The sequence below is a fragment of the Capra hircus genome, chromosome 22 (genome assembly GCF_001704415.2).
Source record: "Capra hircus breed San Clemente chromosome 22, ASM170441v1, whole genome shotgun sequence".
NCBI classification, from domain to species: domain Eukaryota; kingdom Metazoa; phylum Chordata; class Mammalia; order Artiodactyla; family Bovidae; genus Capra; species Capra hircus.
The window spans coordinates 59,664,078-59,677,882 of NC_030829.1; the positions used below are offsets into that span (position 1 = coordinate 59,664,078).

Below are 13,805 nucleotides of genomic sequence, written 5' to 3' on the forward strand. Positions count from 1 at the left end.
GGCCCCGTGGACTGCAGCCCACAGGCTCCTCTGTCCATGGGATTCTCCAGGCAAGAACACTGAAGTGGGTTGCCATGCCCTCCTCCAGGGGATCTTCCCAACCCCGGGACGGAACCTGAGCCTTCAGCAGGCGGATTCTCTACCACTGAGCCACCTGGGAAGGCCAGATAAATAGATACGATAGGGTGAGCAGCGTTTTCCTTTTTCTTTTTTGAGAAAGCAGGTGCTCTTAGAAACTCGCTGGAGCCTTGCAGCATCCGTCCTCAGCACTGCAGGTCTCGCCGCCCTGCTTGTTAGGAGCTCGCCTTAGCATGGACGTGAGGGCAGAAACATCAGCTGTGGCAGAAAGACAGTGGTGAACCGCACGGGACTCACCTAGCATCTGCTTCCTGCTGCAAAGGATGACCGACGGGGCCCGGCTGGGTCATGCGGCAGGAGGGCCCCCCACCACCAGCTTTGTGGGGCGCACTCTGTGTCGGCCTCACTGCTGGCCCTGTATCGTCCCTGCTTCCTAGGAAAGGCAACGGGCTTCAGCAGCTGGCCCACGGCACAGTTAAGGAACCACAGAGGTGGGTCTGCACCCACACCCTCTGGCCCCTGCCTAGGTGACGGGCTCGTCCGTGAGGGTCCACGGTCGTTACGGTCCAGCCTGAGCTTTGTGGATGAGAAACCCCGCAGCGTGGTGCTCACGTGAGACGTATGTCTGGGTCTGTCTCCATCACCTGTCCAGGGGTCCACACGGTCAGGCGGGGGCCCAGCCCCTTCTGCCTTGTTGTTCCCCACCCCAAGGGCTGGTCCAGTGACCACAGCCAGGTCCTTGGTGTCCGCGCTCCAGGGCGTGGGAAGGGGGAAGAAAGAGCCAGCGCAAGGCGGGTATTGTGGAGGCCACACACAGCAGCTGTGTCCGTGCCTGCGGTCACGTGGCCACGCCTCGTTGCGGGATGCGGGCTCTGTGGCCTCCGCCTGGCGGCCGTGTGTGCAGGTGAGGCTCCCGGGAGCGGAGGTGAGCCTGGGGCCGAGCAGGGAGGTGCTGTCTGCCTGTCACTATGCTGTGATCGTTTGTCCATCCCACAGCGACTGTTGACCTGTCTGGGGGCTGCCAAGAAGCCCGGTGACGTGGCTGGGAGAGGCGCTGTTGGCTGTGAAACGGGGACGAGCCCAGGGGGCCGGGCCACAGTTGCTCATGCCCGCTGCTCCCATACGTTTGCCCCACTGCCCCCAAGACAGGGCGTGAGGCAGGGAGCTGCAGAGAGGGTGGGTGGGCTCACCTGGGCGGGGCTGGAGCCAGGAGCGGGAGCTGGGCCCCGGGACCCCGGCGGGAGGGGCAGGACTCCGGTTCGAGGCCGCTGGGGACCATGTCTACTCCTGCCTTTTCTGATGGCGAGTGTGGCCTCAGCCCCTCCCAGCTTGGTTTAGTCATCTGTACGTTACGGGGCTCCTGGGCAGGGCCCGCCGGGGTAGCAGGTCCGGTTTGGGGTGGTGGATGCTCCCAGCTGTGTCTCGCATCCCTCCAGCCGCTTTGGGCCCTGGACCCTGACGGTTCGTTCTGTGTGTTGGATGGTCCGAGCTGGGCCTGCCTGCCCCCCACCCTTGTGGGAACTCTGCTGCCCCTCGTCCTGAGTCTTGTTACCTGTGACCCCAAGCTGCCTCCCTGCTCCCTGGCTCAGCTGGGTCATCCAGGGTCTTGGCCGACCTGACCATCTGCACCCTCCTGAGACCTCCGTGGCCGGATCGCTCTGTGGGAGCCTGAGCACAGAGCCTCAGGACAGGCAAGGGTGCGGAGCGCGCGCCGGACGGCCTCGCAGGGAGGGAGGGGCCCCCGAGGTGCGGGGCTGAGAGCGAGTCAGCTGCCCGAGCATCGCGGGGACAACTCTTGGCGTCAGCAGGACGGGAAGCTGCACAGATTGGAGTGGGAGGGGCTGGGGGCAGGGTGTGGAGCTGAGAGGCTGCTGTGATCCTTGGGTCTGGGGTAGCGGGGGCTGGGGGCGGCAGCAGAAGCCTGCAGAGGACGCACGTGAGTGGTGTGGCCTTCCGGGGGGCGGGCCCCGGGCTCCGTGTCCAGAAGCTTCAGGCAGGGCCGCAGTGGTGGGCCCAGGGCTGCCCGCGACGCGGCTGGAGGCTCAGAGCCGGCAAGGAGCCCTGCCTGTCTTCTCACGGACAGCCTCACGTCCCACCCGAAACCAGAGTGCCGTCTGCCGGGAGGAGTTTGCGGTTTTCCTGCAAACCCCGTGAACCCACCAACCCGCTGAGCAGCCTGGTGTCTGCTGGGCGAGGTTCCGGGTGATGGAGGCTGGGAGGTATCACTTAACTGCCTGAAAAGCAAAGCAGCAGCTTTTCCCAGCCCAGCGTGACCAGGGCCTGTCACACAACCACGCCTGTGGTGGGCGAGGCCGCCCTACTGATGATCAGGAGAAGGGGAATAAAGGCCACAATGAGGTTCCCTCTCCCAGCTGTTCAGATGGCGGGTCTGAAGGCCACGCGGGCAGAGGAGGGCTGAGCGCTGTCGGTGAGAAGGTAAACCAGTCCTGCCTGGTGGAGCTGACGGTCCTCACCCGCGGGCGGTGACTCTGCCACCAGACAGGGACCCCCTGGCCCGTAAGCGCCAGGAGCCTCACATGACAACCGCCAGGGCAGGACTCGCCGCGTCCCCGAGTGGAGCCCGTCCAGACGTCTGTCCGCAGGGGACTCTGTGCCGTGTTGGTGAACACTGCCACACACAGCCACGTGGGTGAAGCCCCACAGCTCCAAAGCCAAAGAAACGACTCAGAAAGACTGTGAGGACGGGTCTGTTTGATACGAGTTCGGACGTACTCGGAACAGACTGGCGTTTACGCAGCACTCACGTGGCTAAGTGCCGAAGAGAAGGAACCAAGGTGCTCGCGGCAGTGAGGGCAGGGCGCCCCGGGGCTGGAGGCATGCGCTCCCGCCCAGCACCCCGTCTGCGTGCCCACCCTGCCGTGGCTGCCCACCCACCCAGGGCGGCCCACGGCGAGGGGCCACACTGACCTCGGCACGCCCTGCGCTGAGGCTGGCGTCGGCAGAGGACCAGGCTGGGAGCTCTCAGGAGGCTCTCCTGGGCACATGCTGCTGTTCTCGCTCAGGCGTGTCCGACTCTTTTTGGCCACATGGGCTTCGGCACGCCAGGCCTCCCCGTCCATCACCATCTCCCAGAGCTCACTCAAACTCACGTCCATCGAGTCAGTGATGGCGTCCAACCACCTCATCCTCTGTCGTCCCCTTCTCCTGCCCTCAATCTTTCCCAGCATCAGGGTCTTTAAATGAGTCAACTCTTCGCATGAGGTGGCCAAAGCATTGGAGTTTCAGCTTCAGCATCAGTCCTTCCAATGAACACCCAGGACTCATCTCCTTTAGGATGGACTGGTTGGATCTCCTTGCAGTCCAAGGGACTCTCAAGAGTCTTCTCCAACACCACAGTTCAAAAGCATCCATTCTTCGGCACTCAGCTTTCTTTATGGTCCAACTCTCACATCCATACGTGACCACAGGAAAAACCATAGCCTTGACCAGACGGACCTTTGTCGGCAAAGTAATGTCTCTGCTTTAATCTGCTGTCTAGATTGGTCATAGCTGTTCTTCAAGGAGCAAGCGTCTTTTAATTTCATGGCTGCAGTCACCATCTGCAGTGATTTTGGAGCCCCAAAACTAAAGCTTGTCCCTGTTTCCGTTTTCCCTCCTACTTGCCAGGAAGCGCAAGGACCTTCTTTCTGTATTGTCACTGTTACTTTGTTCTGCAGGCTGGCGCATTTCAGGATACCGGCGGCATTCAGCATAAATGCCATCCTAGGCGTGTGAGTGAGGAGTGAAGACGGTCGCGGTGAAAAGGATGGTGCGGGTCTCATTCCTTCTGCCCTGGCTCTGCTCTCAGAGGGCTTCCGGCTCAGAGAATGGCCGTGTGCTGAGCCAGACCAGATCAAGGCTCGGGAGGCCGGGGGGCAGGCCCACTGTGGGCCGAGGCAGTCCTGTGCGCCGGGGACGCTTGTCTTTGCCTGCAGATGTCACAGCCGTGGGCTGGGGAAGAGCCTCGGCCCTGCTCCGAGGGGCCTGGTCTTCCTGGGGATGGCCACATGGGGTGGGGGGCAGCGGGAAGCCAGCCAGCAGAAGCCGGCAGAGACCCAGGAGTGCAGTGCACCAGCTGGTCCGGCCCCCTCTGCTTGCAGCTGGTTGCTGCTGAACTGCTTTTGCGCGTTTGTATAGAAACACACCTTCGCTGTGGCCTGTGGTTTCCTTGTGGACGGCTTGCATCATCCCTGCTCAGGGAGGCCTGTGCTGCGTGGGGCTCAGGGCTGGTAGACCAGGTGTCCCGTGACACCTCCCTGCCAGGGCCCCATGGGCCTCTGTGTGTGGCCATCTTGAGGGCTGTGTGACAGCTTCCCTTTGGTGGCCCAGGAGTCAAGGAGGCCTGTGCTCAGACTGGAGCTGCCATGTCCCTGCCACGTCCATGTCCCCCACCTGCTAGACGCCCAGAGGGCGTGAGGCCACGCACGGTTTCTCCTTGAAGCTCGCTGGTGAAGGGCCAGCTGTGGTCCCGAGTGCCTGAGCCTCGATGCCCCACATGCAGGTGACCTTGTCCTGGGGCGGGGGGTGGAGCTGGGGGTGGAAGCGGATCAGAACCAGCCTTTTCTGACCCGCCGCCACAGAGCTGGGGGTGGAAGCGGACCAGAACCAGCCTTTTCTGACCCGCCGCCACAGAGCTGGGGGTGGAAGCGGACCAGAACCAGCCTCTTCTAGCCTGCCGCGCAGCGTGGACGCAGTGTGAGCCCGCAGTGTGGGGCTGGGAAGGCTCAGGCCTCCTGGGCTGGCGGCGTGTGCTCTGCGTGCAGCAGGCGTGTCCCCTGCACCGTTTCTGGGGCGCCTCCTGGTGCGGGGGTTCTGCTTGGGTGTTCCGTCCGCCCACCCACAGCAGCTCCGAAGTAGGCGGTGCTGGCTCGCTCCTACCGTGGGAAACTCCTGCTGGAAAGAGGTCAGTGAGGAAGGGCCTCAGATGAAACATTAGGCGTGGTTACAGTTATAAAGTGTGATTACAGTTGTAAGCTGTAGTTATAAGTTCATAATTAAAGTATAAGTAATGACAAACTGAATTTAATGTCTATGGAGAGGGAAAGCATGGAAGGAAATACCGTGTCCCTGACGGTAGCCCTGGGTGGAGGGATTCGCGTGGGTTTTATTTTTCCTGATGCCTGCTGCGTTTTCCCGAATGAGCCGTGTCCCTCTTTCAGGCTCTCGTGGGTGAGGTGTGGGCCTGAGTGCTTCCCGAGTCATCCCGGTGGCGGTTGGTGGCCTGCTTTGTCACCTCGTAAATTCAGGAGCCTTAGCTACCGTCCCCCCAGGGGTCCTGGTGGCCCCGGGGGCAGTTCTGTGCCCACCGCTGTAGGATCCGGGCAGACCCTCAGTCACCTCTCAGTCCCTCAAACCAGACGCATCTGACCTTCAAAAGGACGAGCGCGAGGTGAAAATCGCCAGAAATTCAAGAGTTCTAGCAGTCCCACCGAAGGACATGGTTCTGAGGACTCAAGAAAACATCTTATTAGGAGACACTTGCTGCAAGAACTTTAGAAACTTTCCGATAACTTCAACAGGATTTCAGAAGACTTACCTATAGAATGTTCTGTAAAGTAAGAACAGGCCCTTCCAAGGAGGGATGGGTCCCTGAGATCCAGAGCCTAGCGGCCTAGCGGCACAGTGCAGAGCCTAGCACACAGGCTCTCAAGGCGTGCCAATCTTTGAAGTTTTTAGACAGAATTATATTTGTGTTTGGCCTCCCTGGTGGCTCAGAGAGTAAAGAGTCTCACTGCAATATGGGAGACCTGGGTTCAATCCCTGTGTCGGGAAGATCCCCTGGAGGAGGGCACGGCAACCCGCTGCAGTGTTCTCGCCTGGAGACTCCCATGGACAGAGGAGCCTGGAGGGCTACAGTCCACGAGGTCGCAAAGAGTCGGACGGGACTGAGCGACCGACGCTTCACTCACTCCGCGTTTGTGTCGTAACCTGCACACACAGCCCTGGTTTCTCTGATATCTCAGTGCTGTTGGCTTGTGAAGAGTTAGCTCAGCGGGCTTTTGAAACCATCCACGTTGTGCAAGTCTGCCAGGCCAGGCCTTCCCCTTCCGGTGGACACACGGGTTGCAGGCGGAGACGCGTAGGGGCCGGGGCAGACCCCAGCCGAGGTGCAGGGTGGCCGTCGTCCTGCTCGGCACCTGCTTCCGCTCTGACTGCCTTACCTGTGCGGTGGGAGCGCCTGTGGTTAGCCTGCTGGAGCCAGGGGGGGTGAAAGTGCATTCCTGGCGCAGGGGGCCCTGGTTGCCTGTGTAAAAACCCAGATACACAGACCCGAAGGCGAGGCGGTGTCTGGGCTTATCCTTCCCAGCACACGCACCTTGGCGTGTTCTCAGCTGACTTGATCTGCCCAGTCCTGATGCAGGCTTCCCGGGGACAGAAAGCCACACGCCATGGGCCAGGCACTTGGAGAACACAGTCGCTTACTTCTCACGATGCCCCCGTGAGGCCGGATGGGTCTTCCTCTTTTACCCCTGCCTACCTGAATGGCACCCCACTCCAGCACTCTTGCCTGGAAAATCCCATGGATGAAAGAGCCTGGTAGGCTGCAGTCCATGAGGTCGCTAAGAGTCGGGCACGACTGAGCGACTTCACTTTCACTTTTCACTTTAATGCATTGGAGCAGGAAATGGCAACCCACTCCAGTGTTCTTGCCTGGAGAATCCCAGGGACGGGGGAGCCTGGTGGGCTGCCGTCTATGGGGTCGGACATGACTGAAGCGACTTAGCAGCAGTAGCACCTGAGTCCAGGAGTGACTTCCTCAGATGCCAGAGGTGGGGTCTGAACCCAGGGAGAACCGACTTTTAAAGCACGCCCCTTTTTGGCGACTTTTTTTGTGCCCCTTTGCATCAAGTCTTAAGATGTTTGTGGGCCGTCGCGTGTTGTCAAGGTGAATGAATCGGTTGTTTCATTCAAGTGCCTTAAAGCCAGATCCACGGTTCTCGGTCTCCTTAGAGAGAGAGGCGTGGGCTTGGACCCACACGTGGCCCCGGGCACGATGCCTGAGAAAGGTCGGGGACCTTCCTCCCTCCCGTGGGGACGAAGCATCAGCGACCGGAGCCACTTGCAGAATTTCCGGGCAAGGGAGGCAGACGGTCCAGCCTCGGAGTTCACAGGTGGGATGAGTGGCCCCAGGGTGTCCGGGAGTCGGTGGCCAAGGAGGTTTTTGAGCAGGACGAGGCGCCCTCGCTCAGCAGATCGGAGTCTGTCCACATCTGCCAGCCAGGGCAGTTCGGGGATGGGGGTGCGGACGTGGCCGCCTGCCGCTGTGTGGGGTGATTGGCGTGGACGTGAGCCGTGGCGTCACGGGGGGCGCTGCAGGGTGTGAACCAGGCAGGCGGGCCAGGCGGCTGTGTGTGGGGATGAACCTGGAACGGGTCTGCCCTTGTAGATGCCGCGCGAGCAGGCTCCTGACGAGGGCCGCAGAGCATGGGGCGTGGGGGAGCCCAGGGGTCTCTGCTCGGCCGTCCTCTGTTTCGGGGCGCCTCTCAGCTTCGGGTGGGGATGTGCGCCTCGCTGAGAGGAGGCGGGAGAGGGCCTCCGGGGGCCCGGCAGCCACGCCCTCAGCGGGCAGTCTGGGGGAGCCGGCCACGCTGTGCAGCGGTGAAGGGAAGAGCGGGCAGCCGCGAGCGCCAGGGCCTCGCCCCGCTGGGTCCCAGCGGAGCAGGAGGCCATGTCCTCGTCCTCACGGGGGCCCCCAGGGCGGGTGGGCAGTGGGACCTGGAGCGGGAGGAGGTGGCCAGGCTCCGAGAGCCGGGTCATGCAGGAAGGGGGCGGGCCGGCCAGGTGTCCCCTGGGGGTGGCCCTCCCTGCTAGGGACGTGGGGCAGCACCCTGGGCCGTTCATGGGACCGCCCCTGCCCCCCCGGCTGACTGCACTGGAGAGCCCACAGCAGAGGCGCTCGGGCGGAGATCTCGGGGTCGTGGACTCAGAGCCGACCTCTGCGGGGGACCTCAGGCTCCAGCTGCTGCCCGGAGGGCCTCCAGGATGCTGCCTGACCGCCCCCCGGGGCATGTCCATGTGGGGTGTCTCCCCCTTACCACGTGGCCCCACATGGCCCAGAGCGCAGGGTTCACGACCTTGAGCTGCTTCGGGCGACCCCCAGGAGCGCGGGTTGCACACTCTGGGCCCACGCTGGCCATGCCCACCTCCAGGCCTCTGTGAGCGCCGGCACGGTTGGGCCGGGATCTGGGCCACAGCGAGTTCCAGCTGCCAGCGTTGACTGTTATGTAACGGCTCACTGCCCCCAGCGTCCCTCTGGGTTATTTTCCATAAATTCTCTCAATCAGGCCTCACGAGGCCCAGGAGATGGGCAGTTATCGGTCTGTTTTACAAATGAGAGGTCTATTTCGAGCTCCCTCTGAGATTTTTAGACCCCTCACCAGCTCTCTTCTATTCCCGTCCCGTCGCACACTGCTGGTGCCTCGGGAGCCCCGCCAGGGAGGGACGGGCCGGTCCCCGGCTCTGGGAGGTGGCCAGGCGCTGGGTTTGTGTCCTGCCGGGCCCTGCGCGCTCCGCTTTCCTTACTGGAGGGCCCCAGCCACCCTCGCAGTCCCACTTTCAGGTCTGATGACAGACGGGGAGGGAGGGCATGGATTTTTTTTTAAGTCAGGCAATTCCGCAAGTTAGGAGCGGGGTGGATGCAGACGATACTGTGACCAGCTGGTTTCCTGAGGGGGAGGCCCTGGAAATAAGTGAGCGCAGCTCCCCAGGAGGCAGGCAGACCCTGTCCCCCCCACCCGCACCGGAGGACCCTACAGGGGTCGGTGGGGCTGGCGTCCACGATAGCTGCCGCCTTCTGGGTCTGCAGACACCCCCGCCCCGGGAGCTGCTCCTGGTGGCCCCTCCCACCAAACATGTCATCCTTGGTCTTCCTGACTTTTTCCTGATGACATGAGTGCTCAGATTTCCCGTGATGAGGCGGGGGTGGCCAGGAAAAGGTGAGCGGGAGGGGCTGGCATTGGCTCCCTTGGCCGGGCCTCGCCAAGCGTCTCACGTCCGCCCCCTCGTTCTCCCGACGGCCGCGTGCCTCCCCCGCGGGTGTGCAGACGGAGGTGGGAGCAGGTCCCGGCTGAGGCCAGAGGCCTGCCGGTGATGTGGGGGTAGACGCCCTGCCCCCTGGCCCTGGTCTGTGTCTCAGAAGCAGGCGGACCACCCTTCCAGGGGTCCCTGGGCAGTGTGGGCCCAGGAGGGGCTCACCGTCCAGTGCGTGACGGTCAGCAGAGCAGGTGGTAGGAGCCGCAGGCCACCTGCGACGGTTTGCACGTCAGTTCTCTCATTTCATCCCCAAACCCTGTCAAGGGGGCACAGTGGCCCATTTCACAGGTGGAGAAACTGAGGCCCACAGAGCTGCGGGGACCTGGCAGAGGCTGACACCCCTGTGCCACCGAAAAAGCAGGGCCTCCTGGGACAGGGACAGGCAAGACACACCTGTCTCTGTGTTTCCCTCGTGACGCCTCTGCGTTTGGTGGTTTTAGGACTGTCCCCATTTTACAGGTGAGAAAGCCGAGACCCAGCGAGGTCTGTCCCTCAGAGCATGAATAAAGACTGAAGAGAGTCAGCTTGTCAGGTGGAGGGGAGTCTGCTCTGTCAGACCTGGGCGCAGAGGTGGCTTGTGACTCTGAGTGCGCATGTCGAGGGCGGCATATGCTTCCCCGGGAGCTGCCCCTCCTCCCTGGGGCTGCGTGCCAGGCCGGCCATCTGCTCTGGAGCCGGGCCTCCCTCTCCGACAGTCACCTTCTCCCGGAACAACCGGCTCCCAGCGGGCTGCAGCCGGAGAAGCAGCGTCAGGAAACGGACCTGCCGGCCCCTCCCGCAGCCCGCTGGGCGGCTTGTCCGCGTGAACAGCCCTGCTGGGCTTTCTGCAGCCGCTCCTCCTGGGAGCGTGCGGGCCAGGGAAGGAGGGGACGCCTGGCTCTCCTGGGCTCCTGCTGAGGGTCTGGCCACCAGGGCTCCTGGGCAGACCCTGTGCCCTGCCTCCGTGCTCTGTTACTGCAGCCGCTGGAGCTTCAGGAGATCACTGCCCGGCTGGCCCCTCCTCTGCGTGGAGCACCCCCACTTCTCAGGACTGGCCCCCTTCTTCCTGGCCCAGGGTGGGCAGGGCCCCGCACAGGATGGCTCTCCTCCCCGCTGCGCGAGTCTCCTCAGCCCGCCTCCCCGTCTGCTCCCTGCAATCCCGCCCCGTGGTCCGCACCCTGTTCCCCGTGCCTCTCCTAACCCGCATTCTCTGCCGGGCCTGTCTCCCCCGTGGACGGCCAGCTCTGCGAGGGCAGGGCGGGGCTGGGTGTCCCTCTCCCGCCCCTCGCGTCGGCATTTCTGGATGCCCCCAGCGGAAGGACGGCCGTGCCCGCGCCCTGGGAGTGTCCAGCGGCCTTGCCCAGGTGTCGACCCTGGCGATGCCGACTCTGCTGCGTTGTCCCGGCCTCATCTCCGCTCTGCGTCCTCAGCTTCCCAGCTTCGCTGGTGTTTGCTTACCGGCCAGAGCCGAAATGGTGTCTCATGAAACCCTAGGCCAGCAGGGCTGCGGGCGGGCAGCAGGCAGGGGGGAATGTTCCAGGGGGCTGGCGGTGTGCCCTTTTCCCAGAGGACACAGGGTACACACTCGGGCTGGGAACAGCTGGCTGTGTGTGTGTGGGAGCAGGGTGGGGGCCTGGGAGCGCAGGGGGACGGCTGGGCCTCAGATGTGGTCCTCGGATGGACCGGCAAGCAGAGGCACAGCAGGTGGGGGAGATGGCAGGGGCTGCCCGCGGAGGGGGTGCCCTGACGGGCGGGTGGGCGAAGAGGAGCCCCAGCCTGTGTGGAAGGTCTGAGCCTGGGGGCTGCGGTGGGCGGAGGGGTCCAGGCAGGGGGATGGGGGGGCGGTCACGCGGTTCGTCCTTCCCAGGCTGCTGCTGTGCGCTGGCGTCTAACTCAGCTGAGCGCATCCTCGGAGACGAGACTCACGGACCCACGAAGCTTTTGCCCTGGAGGGACCTTCCGGTCGGGGGAGGAGGAGCTGATCGTGGGCGAGTCATGTTGATGGCAATGCGCGCTGAAGACCTTATCCCCTAGGCAGTTAGAAGAAGCCTGAGACCCAGGGCACAGCCCAGCAAGGTCAGGAACGGGCGTCCGCATGGCCTGCTCTCAGCAGCCGACTGTGTGCATCCCTCCCTTGCGCCCTGTCCCTGGTGTCACGTTAATAGCGTGAAATCTGCTATGTTGAGAGCATTTATACCATGGAAATTGGCAGACAGTACAAATCGGGTCCATCCACCGTGGTTATTAAATGCTTAGTAGCACGCCACCGTCCGTGTATCTCAGCACTGAGAAGGAGAGCCCTCGGCCGAGGAGGGAGGGGATGAGGACATGATCACGGAGCAGCAGCAGCTTTGTTGTGATGCAGCGGAAAGAGCAGAGGGCTCTGTGGCTTGGGTCCAGGGAACAGTAAATGTGGGCGCCCTCAGGGAGCTGATGCATCATGATGGGGGTTCAGGCAAGAGCTGGATCCAGGAACCAAGGACAGCCCCCCACACACACGGCAGCAGCAGCTCGGATCCAGACAAGGCCAGTGCAGGGCACGTGTCTGCAGAGAAGCCCGACCTGGGCCGGGGGGAGGTGGGCCTGCGGGTGCGTCCACCTGTGGGGAGAGGGCTGCAGAGCGTGTGGACCTGCTTGTTTCTGAAAGGGTGGCGACAGCATGCGCCGGAAGCTTCCACGTCAGCCCAGCGGAGCCTGTGGCTTCCCCGGCACGTGCCCCTGGGCGTCGAGTGGCTCCACGTCTCTGAGCAGCGCACAGAGACTTGGCTGCAAGTCTCCACGCCCACAGGGCAGCCTTCCCGCCCCTGGCATCCCACACGGCTTCTGAGCAGCATCGCTCCCGATGGAGGCACCTCTCCACCTTGGCTGCCCAGTGGGACCTCTGGGCGCTCTGTGACCGTCAACCACCCGTTAGCCAGAGGTGCGTCCGGGGTGGGACGCCGCCGGGCTCGGTGGAAAGCTCCTCGGGTGACTCCCAGGGTGGAGAGCCGCTGGATGAGATGTCCCTCCGGCCTAAGAGCGGTGTCTTCCACACCGCCAGCTTCGGGTGGGCTCTCTCAGCAGGCCATTCCAGGCAGCGATGCTGAGCGCCACTCCCGGGGACGTGAACGGAGCCCCTGAGGGGCTCGTGTGTCCCGTGGGCCCTGACTGCAGGGAGAGGCTGGCTGTCGCGTGACCCGGCTTGTCCACCGGCATTAACTGTGGGCTGAATTCATCCCGCCGCTGCCGCGCTCCCCAGGGACTGCAGAGTGCTTCGTCTGCTCCTTCTGGAGCGCAGCCCCTGGTGCAGCTGGAGGTGACGGCTGTTCCGAGTTTCCGGCACACGCCAGGGGACCTGAGACAGCCCCGCTCGCAGACCCCGAGGGTCGGGGGGCAGGTAAACCGGCCCAGACCGCTGTCTGGTAAAGTGGGGGGAGCTGGGCATCGTGTGCTGCGGTGAAGAGGGTGGCAAACGTCTCCCGTATTTTAGGAGCAGGGTGGGGAGGACGGATGGCAAAGTCAGACGAGGTCAGCTCCGCTGCTTCGTGCGCTGCTCAGAGCGTTCCGTCCACCCTGGCAGATGGGAGCCGCAGAGAGCGCGCAGGAGCTGGCCCACCCGCCACACGCACACGCGCCGGTTGCTGCAGAGCGCCGCTAGGCTGGCACAGCCCTGGGTTCTGCTGGCAACATGATGGGCAAGGCTCCTGGCCTCTCGCGCTGACCTCAGAGGGGAGGAGAGAGACAGGAACCAAGCCCGCAAGTGAACAGCAAAGCAGTGGCGAACTGTGGAGTGCGGCGAGGGCCCGGTGCAAACTGTGGTGTGCCTGGAGGGCCCGGTGCAAACTGTGGTGTGCGGCGAGGGCCCAGTGCAAACTGAAGTGCGGTGGGGGCCCAGAGCAGGTCAGAAAGGCCCAAGGGAGGGAGGCCAGTGCGGGGAGGTCTGCCGCGAGACCCACGCACGAGGAGCAGCCGGGGAGATCTGGGAGAGAGTGCTCCGGGGAGACTGGACCAAGGGCCCTGAGCCGGATGGGCTGGTGCTGCTGAGGAGACTGGAAGCCCCTCGTGAGGATGGGTGGGGAGCAGGGAGGTGCCGGAGGTCTGGAGAGACAGAGGGACAGGATGGCTTGTCCTCTAAGCCCCTGAGGCCCGCTGAGACCTGAGAGCCGGGGGGAGGGGGATGCTCTGATCTGCATTTTACCAGCGGCTTCCCTGGTTTTCAGTCTGGGCTGTGAGGAAGGTTAATTTTGTAGGGTAACAAGGAGGATCTGAAATCCTCTGTGTGCGCTTAACGGAGGGAAGACACATAGGAAACACTCAGCAGGACGGCAGCTGCTGTCCCAGCCTCCTTCCCTCACCCCCCCTCCCCCGCCCCACCTGCTTTATCTCACCACTCCCCTCCCCCATGCCCCTCCCCCCTCCCCCTGCCCCTCCTCCCTTCCCACTCTCTCCATCCCCTCCTCCTCCCTTCCTACCTCCCCTCTCCTTTCCCACCGTCCCCCTCCCCCTTCTCCCCCTCCCCCTTCTCCCCTCCCCCTTCTCCCCTCCCTCTCCTCCCCTTCTCCCCTCCCCCTTCTCCCCTCCTCCCCTTCCCCCTCCCCTTCTCTCTCTGGCTCCTGGCAGTCCAGGGGAATCTAGTTGCACCGTCCAGCATCTGAATGCCCTCCTGTAACCCCCTCCCCACACTGGGTGAGTCTGGGGCCCCGCCTGTGTCCCCGGATGGGCTCACCACGCTGCAG

The 13,805-nt window shown here is 63.5% G+C and overlaps 1 protein-coding gene across 6 annotated transcripts in view; it reads left to right on the top strand.

Moving 5' to 3' along the window:
* Positions 1-13,805, top strand: part of MGLL (monoglyceride lipase) — an 87,873-nt gene that overhangs the window by 19,214 nt on the left and 54,854 nt on the right. The gene's annotated exons all lie outside the window — the stretch shown is intronic.